At 45.2% G+C, this 9,851-nt stretch overlaps 1 non-coding gene across 1 annotated transcript; it reads right to left on the reverse strand.

The window, feature by feature from the left end:
* Window positions 1-1,350: 1,350 nt before the first annotated feature.
* On the reverse strand, window positions 1,351-1,666 carry rn7sk (RNA, 7SK small nuclear). Its single transcript, NR_033288.1, has one exon. It is a non-coding gene; the product is annotated as an RNA, 7SK small nuclear (small nuclear RNA).
* Between the last annotated feature and the right edge of the window lie 8,185 nt (window positions 1,667-9,851).

Here is a 9,851-nt window from a genome sequence, read left to right on the forward strand (position 1 = left end):
GCAAAATTGGACAGATTTGCCCAGGGGGAGCCCAGGAGATATAGGGGCATGATAAGGCCCTAATACATATGCAATTTCAATAAATATTGGATAAAACAAGTCAACGTCTAGACATTTTGGTGGCCAGCAGATTTTTGCCCCAAAATTGTCTGAAATTGAGGAAAGTAACTGGAAAATTCGAGAATGCTTAAGAGTGACGGTAGACTGGGGTACAGACAGGGGCGATCCTGGCCCCTCCGCCGCCTGAGGCAGCAGCAGTTGCTGCTGCCTCCCCTCCCCCAGAAATTCGCTCTTAAAGTACCAGGAGGAGCATTTTTGCTGCCCCTGGTACCTAGTGGGGCGCTGCTGCCTGAGGCGACAGCCTCAACTTGCCTCATTGGCGAAGCACCCCTGGGTACAGAGCTCAAAACCTGGCAACTTCTGACACACACAAGCCAGTGCTATTGCATGCTGGGTATTGTAGTCTTACATTAAACTTGGCAGCTGCAGTACCGATCCTAGAGGGGGGCGGGCCCTGGTGCGTGACGTGCAGCCGGGCCCCGCCCCCTCTGTACGGGCGCATTTTCAGCGGCGAACGGACTGCCGGGGGACCCTGGCCCACTCGCGCCCCCTGCTCCCCCGGTAGTTCCGCCACTGGGCAGCTGGCAAACTGTTAAACAAAAACTACATTACCCAACATGCCTTGGGAGACACAGGCTTGGCACATTAGGGCAAGAAACCAGCCAAAATGCGGCTGGGCTTTAAATTAGTAGCCTAATTTGGCAGGAAAACCGACAACCCTGAGAAGCGTGGCCCAGGGCTGAGTTCAGGGCCGGATTACATAGCGGGCGTCCCTAGGCCCACTGCCGTTTGTCCCCCCTGTCCCCTACCCTTTATTCATGCAAATTTTCACGGAGATTGTATCTCCTGCGCATCCCCAGTGTTTTTGAACCAATGTGGGTGTGGTTGGGCAGCATGCCGCCCCCCTAAAATCCTGCCACCCTAGGCCCGGGCATAGGTGGCCTTCCCACAAATCCGGGCCTGGCTGAGTTGTTATGTCGCTGTTCCGGGCGCCAGTAACTTCTATTTGCAGCACTGTTATTCTTATTATTGTGCCCATTATTGTAAAATATATAAAATAAAAATCACCCAAGCAGTATCACCACTATATAAAGGGGCATAATAAGCAACTAGATAAGGAGGAACTGCCATTATGCAGAAAAATAAAAGCCACAAAACTGTAGTAATGTGGAATATACATGTGACAGACAGCAGGGAAGAAGTATAGATTCATTATATGTAAAACTAGAGAATGAAATAATAGTCCTATCTCCCTGGAGATTATAATGGTATAATGATGATGTTCAAGTGAAAAAGGAAGGCAGACTGCCACGTGCAGCGCCACACTTGGATGTGCTTGAAGATTTGGAGCTTGACTACCCTACGTACTTGAAGCTTGTTTGGAGGTTCTAGCAGGGGAGCGCAGCTACTCGTATACTCTTGAACGGAGTTCGGTGCTTCTCTATCGGGGACAGCCATCCTCTTCGACCGAGCGCACAGCTTCGGGAGGGACGCACATGGAGCGGTGAGGGAGGAAGGGGACACCCGCCTAGCCAGCCAGATCAGCCGAATCAACCCTAGCGATCAATGGGGTGACAGATGTCGCAGCCAGATCGCCCTCACATCCAAAGTATACACTGTTTCACTGTTGTATATATACCCCGGCCAGTGCGCTGTGTTCTACCATGAGGAGACATTTGGCAGGATTTATACACAGCACACATGGAATAAATAATACGCCGTCTTTTTCATTGTGCTGCGCTTACTTTCATAATTATTGTGATAATCATGTTTAAACACAACGTTGGCTGAAAAATGTACATGGGAACCAGCTGTATGCAAAGTGCCCGCATGCAATTGGTGCACGCACTGTCCGTCCCGCCTCCTAGTGGTAAACTATACTCGGCTGCACCTCCCCCTGTGATCTGTGAACGCTTCTGGCCCTCCCCCGCCCGCCTGTCTACTTTAAAGGACCCTGTTCTTTCATTACGTGCTTCATTAGGAAGAGCCCACAAAGAAACGTAATTTATTTAACCAAAAGTTAACCAAAAGTGCGCATGTTTGGAGTGAACCGAGTGATGCTGAAGCGACTATGTATTGTGCAGGTAGTGGTGCAATTGAATTGGGACCTAGAATAGTTATCTGCCAGCGAAATTGTGTGTTAGCAACTATTTACATAGCGATACTCCTCTCTCCTTACGTGACTGCGCTAATGCTGCATGCACCGTGTTCAGGGCCGCCATCAGGGGGTACAGGGGGTACACCTGTACCGGGCCCGGCTGTGCTGAAGACCCGAAGTCGCGCCGAAAATTGTATGTGGAGGAGAAGTGCAAAGTTAGGGATTATCTGCAAATTACACGATCAGTAAACGCAATTTCAAGCTGTGATACAATGCACAACTGAAGTTTTCATCAGCAGTATGAAATTGGCAGACGATCCCTAACTCTGCAATCTCGCCCTGCCCCAGTGCTTTTCAGCCAATGACAGCGTCTCCCTTCCTTATGTCCCGCCCCTGTAAGCACACGGTTCCTCTTTGGGCTCTTTTCTCTATGGCACAGAGAGAGCTGAGTGGCAGAATCCTGGAGCTTGCAGAGAAGCAGAACATGAGAGAGACAAAGCAGTGCTGTGTATGTTGTACTTAGTATTTGCCTAACTATGACTCTTTGTAGTGTGATATATTTAGCTACCACAGACCCTGTGTACAGAGTTTGCCTAGTGCTGGTATCTGTAGAAACCTGGATCCTGTTATATACAGTGTGTGCAATGCCCACTTATACAATGATTTTTTTTGTAGGGGGCCCTTGGCACTGATAGTTTTTTTTTTTTAACTTATAAGGGGGGGCCCTGACCACCAATGTTTTTTTAGAAAAACATTTACGGGGCCCCTGGTGCCAATAGTTTTTTTTAACTTATGGGGGGGTTCCTGACCACCAATGCTTTTTAAAAAAAACATTTATGGGGCCCCTGGTGCCAATAGTTTTTTTTTTAACATATAGGGGGGGGCCTTGACCACCGATGCTTTTTAAAAAGCATTTATGGGGCCCCTGGTGCCAATAGTTTTTTTTTTTTTAACTTATCGGGGGGCTGACCACCATTGCTTTTTTGAAAAATATTTATGGGGCCCCTGGTGCCAGTAGTTTTTTTTTTAACTTATGGGGGAGGCCCTGACCACTAATGTTTTTTAAAAAACTTTTATGTGGGACCCCTGATGCCAATTTTTTTTGTTTTTTTAATTATAAGGGGGCCCTGACCACCAATGGCTTTTTTTTTGTGAGTGGGGGGTTTACCATTTTAAGTGGTTGTGTCTTTGTGGACATTTTACTGTGGTGTGGGCGGGATCTGCGGTGGGCCTTGGGGGTGGGCGGGGACAGGGGGGCCCCGAAAATTTTGCTGTACGGGGCCCCGTGATTTCCGATGGCAGCCCTGACCGTGTTGAATGACCTCAGGCTGTAGTGCAGTGTATGGTGTATATGCAGAGATGGGAGCAGCGTTTGTCATGGGCAAAACGCGAGAGGATACAGGCTGGGACTGAGTGCTGCGGTCAGACAGTGAGTGAGTCGGTGTCTAGTTTATGGAAGGCACTAGAGGGTCTCCTATAAGATGTCATACACTGTCACTATTGAGCCGCTGGGGGGCCTGTGTAATGGAAAGAGCAAACCTGTAACTTGGAGGGTCTTCAGACGTTTTTAGTTCAGACCCCCATTTTTGCAGTATAGTTGGTAGCACCCGGCCGAGCGCATAAAGGTCCCCATAGGTGCAAAGATTTTTCTTTAACAAACAACGGATTTTAGCGAAGTCCCACCAATCAAATTGTCGTGAAGTTAGTGGGATTTGAACGATAGTATATCTTAGATTTTTCGTCGGACATCTGTCAGAAAATTGATCGACCAAAAACATCGTTATCGGTCCCAGTGCAATCTATCTATGTCTGCAGGGACAAGCAGGCAGCAATATCTTAAATGGTCTTTTTAGTTGATGGACACGTCGTGCATTTAAACGATCATTTGCGAGATAACGATTGGATCTTTTAAAAATCTTTATATCTATGGCCAGCTTAAGTCTTTTGAAATAGAAGTTGACTGTGTGAAAACAAAGATGTCGATGTAAATGCATTTTCTACAGTACTATATTGACGTATCAAGTGCCTAGAGCAGTGACCCCAAACAGTAGATCGTGAGTAACATGTTGCTCACCAACTCCATGGATGTTGCTCTCACGGTCCTTAAAGCAGGTAATTATTTTTGAATTCCTGGCTTGAAAGCAAGTTTTAATTGCATAAAAACTACGTATAGTGCCAAGTAGAGCCTCTTGTGTCTGCCAGTCCACATAGGGGCTACCAAATAGCCAATCACAGTCCTTATTTGGCACACCAAGAGACTTGTGTTGCTCCCCAACTCTTTTTACATTTCAATGTGGCTCACAGGTAAAAATAGCTGGGTCCCCTGGCCTAGAGAATGAAGGCTGTTGTGTAAATGTCATACTGCAGTGGAATTAGCTCAGGTGTGTAGGTGGCTCAACTCTGAAATGCACCTTATACCCACCCCTTAAGGACAAGGGCACATCAGTAGGGATGGGCGAATTTGACCAAAAATTCGGCGCCGGTGAAATGTCACCAGCGCCCATTAAAGTACATGGGCGTCAAAACTTTTTTGTCGTGTGGGAAATTTTTTTGACGCACGCCGCCATACAAGTCTATGGGCGTCATTTCCACGGCGAAACAAGGCGAAAAAGTTCGCCCATCACTACACATGAGGATGCCCCACTTCTCTCCGTCTGCAATATGGAGGCAGCTGAAGAGAAGCAGGTCTGTTCCTATGCGCTTCCATCTTTAGCTGCTCTGACACAGCATTGGCCTAATTCAGGAGTGCCCATACTTTACTAAAGAATTACTTTCTGTCTGTATAAACTAGGCCTACAGCAAGCAGTGTCCATGTGGGTAAGAGGTATCAATCAAACGCCTGTTCTACTCAAAATAACAAGGGGTGGCCAAGAAAGTGTTACATTTTATTTTACATTATAAAGTGCATATAGTTTGCTAACCCTAGTATAGTAAGGCCAAACAAGCTATGCAAAACAAACTGTTTGCATAAAAAAAAAATAACATGAGGAACTTTTATCATTACTTCTTTTAGTGGAACTTTTTCTTTGTCTCAAAGCAGCAGCTGTAGCTACAAGACACAAGTAGATGTTGTACTAAACTAAGTAGAAACCTGCAGCTCCCCCAGTGCATTGTGCGGTCTTCAGGACAGAGGAACAGTGTAACTACAGAGGAAGCAGACCCCCAGGCCCAGACTGGCAAATTCCAGAGGGGCTGCTATAAGATGCCATAGAAAGTCAGTATTTAGTGGGCTGGTGGGAGCTGTTTGGTCCTCTTTGTGGGCTGATTTGGGCCTCTGTGTACCTGAAATGCCAGGGTCTATTTTAATTCTCAAGCCGAACCTGCAGACCCTGGATAGGGGAGTCCGGACTACAGGGACCTGCTTCATCTATTTAAATTTTATAAATCCCCCCTTCCCTGGCCACTCACCTACCTAGTGCAGCTCCAAGTGGTGGGGGCTAGATACCACTGCAGATGATAATAGTGCTTTCTCCACTAGCACTTTACATGGTAGAGAACCAGCATCAGACTGGGGGGATCTGCTGTGCTGCTTTCTGTCATGTCTTCATTATACATTAGTTCAGTATTCACCTGTCAATGCGCACATAAGGCAGATTTTAGTGTGTACACATGAAGGTAATTTGCATTTTTGCCCAAACATCCACCCTGTGTGTGTACTGCCAGGGGGATGCTGTGCCTGTTAGTCCATGCCCAGCCTTTTTTCTGCTGGTGGTTTTACTCCAGTGAGTCTGAGCCATCATTACTATAATCACCATATACTGAGGAAAGGCTACATTTACGGCTATAGCATAATGGGGTAACTATAAGGGGAGTAGAGGGTGTGATTTCCCCCAGAGATCTGCAGCGGAGAGGAGGACAATAGGTCTGGTGCAAATATTTCAAATTTTTTTTTTTTTCCAACTTGTTTTTATTGTAAGCGAAAAAGTGAAATCACATGAAATACTTGTACAGTATTCCATAAAGCAAAGATCGCAGTGATTATGATAAGTATGAAACATTACAATAACATTTTAAACAATCAGCTCAGTTATGGTTAGTAATATGGGGGTAGGGTCTATAAAGATTGGTAGAGATAGGAGGTTAGCAATCTGTTAGCTTGGTGACTTCTGGGAGGCGCAGTATCAGGTTGTAAGTGGTTGTAAGGTTGCTAGGTATTGGGATGATTCCATGACCAGGGGATTGTTTGTAAGAGTTTCCATGTCGTACCATGCTGTATGTCTAAAGGTATAGATTGTGAGACCTCTGATTTGTTGTGGGAGGTGTGCTATATAAGATGACCCAGTATTAAAGAATTTCATTGTATCGTGTTCTTTTTTGGTAATAGTTTCCAGCCGTCCATATGGAAGATATAGTGTAGTTCTTGTCTCACCAAAATCAAAGGTGGGGGATCGGAGTGAAGCCATTGTTGCAAGATCGTTTTCCTGGCTGCTGCTGCCAGTCTCCCCATAAAGTGTTTTTCAGTTTTTGTAATTTGTGTGAAGGAGGTAGGGTCGCTGAATAACGCCCACTCTATACATATGTGGAGAGGTTTCCCAATTATCTGTGCTCCAAATGAAACAACCTCCTTCCAGAAGGATTGCATCAGGGGACAGGACCATATAGTATGTATTAGATTTGCTGCGGGAGTGCGGCATTTTAAGCATTCATCTGAGGAGAGGTTACCCATCTTAAATCTTCTAACTGGGGTAAGGTATGAGTTGTGGAGAATCTGCAGTGACATTTCCTGGGATCTACTTGCCGGTAGTAATGCCATAATTTTGGTATGTTGTTTTAGTATGTCAGATTCTGTGATGTTAGGAATTTCCTTTGTCCAGTTAAAGTTGGGTTTGTCTCCATGTCAATATCTAATAAAGGTTTAATAATTTGATAGATGACTGAAGTCGTGAGTTTCTTGTCTTTGTTTTTCCATAGTTGGTTAAATGAGTTATTTTTGTCATTATTTGTTAAGAGTTTTAGTTTTGCGTTTGCAAAGTGGAGGATCTGTAGACTTCTATGTAGATGGGTGGTCGTAAATGGGAATTTTTCTGCTAACTGTTGTAAAGAGAGTATTGAACAATTATCGTCTAGTACGTTGTGTAGGTTGTGTAAGCCATTTTCACTCCAGTAATATAAGATAGGGTTTCGTATACCGGATGGGAAGTTGTTATTGTCAATCCATGTTAGGTAAGGGGAAACGTATTGCAATAAGTTTTGTTTTTTCCTGACTGAATGCCAGGCTTTACATGTATCCAAGAATAGTAGGTTGTTTTTTATGTAAGTTGGGATGTTCTGAATGGGTGTGTGTAATAGACAGTTTAGGGATTGATCGTTGGTCTGATATTGGTCTAAGGATGGTGTTGTGTATAAATTTCTGTGGAGAATCCAATCCCCTGCATATCGTAAAAGAGCCGCCTCGTTATAAGCTTTTATATTAGGAAAATTGAGACCTCCCAGAACTTTGGGTTGTTGGAGATTGAAGAGACTAATTTGTGAGCGTTTTTTATTCCATATAAAGGTTCCAAAATTTGGTTTAATCTTTTTAGATCAGTCGGTTTAATATAGTATGGTAGCATTTGCAGTGGGTATAACAGTTTGGGTAAGAGGATCATTTTAATGAAGTGGATTCTACCCAGAAATGACAGATTAATGTGTTTCCATTGTGTTGTGTCTTGTTGTATGGTATCAATTATTTTTCTGATGTTCAGGGAGTACAGATTCTTGTGATGTGAAGGGATTTTGATTCCGAGATATTTAATACTTTGTTTTGTTTTTTTTAAAAGGAAAGTGTGAAAGCCAATCGGTATTTACTGTATGATGTAATTGAAGGGCTTCCGATTTATCTAGATTGATTTGGAATCCCGCTATTTTGCCAAATCTCTGTATAATTTGTAACCGAGCGGGTATTTACATTTTTGGTTGATTGACAAAAAGCAGGATATCATCAGCAAAAGCTGTTACTTTGAGATTTGTGTGGCCTATTTGTATCCCTTGTAGGTTTTGGTCCTTCAGTATATGTCTTAGTAGTGGATCTATTGCCACATTGAAGAGAAGGGGTGATAGGGAAATATTTCAATTTTAACTACCCAGAAGATACAAGAGGCCCAGTGTGGCACTGACTGATAAACAGGTTTGTGAAAAATGTCTTATTCCCTGGGGTGGACCAAAATGATTTGTTCTGTGGCAGTGGCATAATTATAGAGGTTGCAGGGGCCCTGGGCATAAGGGAACATGGAGCGTGGGCTTCATCTATATTGACCCCCCAAAATTTGCACAACCATTGCCTGCCAGGCAGATGCGCCAGGGTTGCCAGGTCTAATTTTCAAAACCAGTCAAAGTCAGCTACAAAACCAGCCCAAAACTATGAATATATGTGAAAATATACCTTTTTGAAATTTTCACTGTTTCGCCAATTTTTCCATGAAGCAAAATTGGACAGATTTGCCCAGGGGGAGCCCAGGAGATATAGGGGCATGATAAGGCCCTAATACATATGCAATTTCAATAAATATTGGATAAAACAAGTCAACGTCTAGACATTTTGGTGGCCAGCAGATTTTTGCCCCAAAATTGTCTGAAATTGAGGAAAGTAACTGGAAAATTCGAGAATGCTTAAGAGTGACGGTAGACTGGGGTACAGACAGGAGCGATCCTGGCCCCTCCGCCGCCTGAGGCAGCAGCAGTTGCTGCTGCCTCCCCTCCCCCAGAAATTCGCTCTTAAAGTACCAGGAGGAGCATTTTTGCTGCCCCTGGTACCTAGTGGGGCGCTGCTGCCTGAGGCGACAGCCTCAACTTGCCTCATTGGCGAAGCACCCCTGGGTACAGAGCTCAAAACCTGGCAACTTCTGACACACACAAGCCAGTGCTATTGCATGCTGGGTATTGTAGTCTTACATTAAACTTGGCAGCTGCAGTACCGATCCTAGAGGGGGGCGGGCCCTGGTGCGTGACGTGCAGCCGGGCCCCGCCCCCTCTGTACGGCCGCATTTTCAGCGGCGAACGGACTGCCGGGGGACCCTGGCCCACTCGCGCCCCCTGCTCCCCCGGTAGTTCCGCCACTGGGCAGCTGGCAAACTGTTAAACAAAAACTACATTACCCAACATGCCTTGGGAGACACAGGCTTGGCACATTAGGGCAAGAAACCAGCCAAAATGCGGCTGGGCTTTAAATTAGTAGCCTAATTTGGCAGGAAAACCGACAACCCTGAGAAGCGTGGCCCAGGGCTGAGTTCAGGGCCGGATTTACATAGCGGGCGTCCCTAGGCCCACTGCCGTTTGTCCCCCCTGTCCCCTACCCTTTATTCATGCAAATTTTCACGGAGATTGTATCTCCTGCGCATCCCCAGTGTTTTTGAACCAATGTGGGTGTGGTTGGGCAGCATGCCGCCCCCCTAAAATCCTGCCACCCTAGGCCCGGGCATAGGTGGCCTTCCCACAAATCCGGGCCTGGCTGAGTTGTTATGTCGCTGTTCCGGGCGCCAGTAACTTCTATTTGCAGCACTGTTATTCTTATTATTGTGCCCATTATTGTAAAATATATAAAATAAAAATCACCCAAGCAGTATCACCACTATATAAAGGGGCATAATAAGCAACTAGATAAGGAGGAACTGCCATTATGCAGAAAAATAAAAGCCACAAAACTGTAGTAATGTGGAATATACATGTGACAGACAGCAGGGAAGAAGTATAGATTCATTATATGTAAAACTAGAGA

Source organism: Xenopus laevis, chromosome 5S (genome assembly GCF_017654675.1).
Source record: "Xenopus laevis strain J_2021 chromosome 5S, Xenopus_laevis_v10.1, whole genome shotgun sequence".
Taxonomy (NCBI): Eukaryota; Metazoa; Chordata; class Amphibia; order Anura; family Pipidae; genus Xenopus; species Xenopus laevis.